General features: G+C 47.3%; 1 protein-coding gene across 10 annotated transcripts in view; it reads right to left on the bottom strand.

Annotated features, from left to right (window-relative positions):
* Window positions 1-840, bottom strand: part of VPS8 (VPS8, CORVET complex subunit) — a 251,894-nt gene that overhangs the window by 55,518 nt on the left and 195,536 nt on the right. The window lies entirely within an intron of this gene.

The raw sequence follows: 840 nt of genomic DNA, 5'->3' as shown, positions 1-840 counted from the left end.
CGATTGGGCCAGCAGGGGAGGAGATGGGGTCAATCAGGTCGGCATGGGAGCGGTTAGGGGTGATCTGGCTGGCAAGCAGAAGCAGTTAGGGGTGATCAGGCAGGCAGGCAGGCAGGCGAGCACTTAGGAGCCAGCAGTCGTGGATTGTGAGAGGGATGTCTGACTGCCAGTTTAGGTCTGATCCCTGTGTGATCGGGCCTAAATCGGCAGTTGAACATTTCCCAAAGCAGTCCCAGATTGGAGGACACCTCCCCTCCCCCTGAACACACTTCATGCACCAGGCCTCTAGTATAGTCAATAATATTCTAATAATTAGGTGTGGTGCTGGATGGGTGTAGGATTTGGGGGATGATCATGTATTAAGTTATGCAATGTCTGGTCATTAGGGTGCACAAAAATAATAAATAAATAAATGAATAAATAAATAGAATAATAAAATAAATAAATAAAAGTAATAACTGCATGCCTCAGCACATAGGTAGGTCCTCATTAGCAGCGTGACTGTTGTACTTGTTGACCTCTTTGTCAAAGGATCTTGAGCAAGCAGTTATATGTAATCTTTCTTTTCAACTAGACTAGTGGTCGGCAAACTGCGGCTTGCGAGCCACATGCTGCTCTTTGGCCCCTTGAGTGTGGCTCTTCCAATACATACCACGTGCAGGTGCGCATGTACAGAGCGATTGAAACTTCGTGGCCCATGCATAGAAGTCGGTATTTTGTGGAAGAGCCACACTCAAGGGGCCAAAGAGCCGCATGGCTCGCAAGCCACGGTTTGCTGACCATGGCCCTAGGGTACCTTTCTCCATAGAATAGTTGGAATGAATTTGTCACAGTATAAAA

Source organism: Myotis davidii, unplaced genomic scaffold (assembly GCF_000327345.1).
Source record: "Myotis davidii unplaced genomic scaffold, ASM32734v1 scaffold27, whole genome shotgun sequence".
Taxonomy (NCBI): domain Eukaryota; kingdom Metazoa; phylum Chordata; class Mammalia; order Chiroptera; family Vespertilionidae; genus Myotis; species Myotis davidii.
Note: the sequence above shows the minus strand (reverse complement) of the source record. Positions and strands in the feature narration are given on the sequence as shown.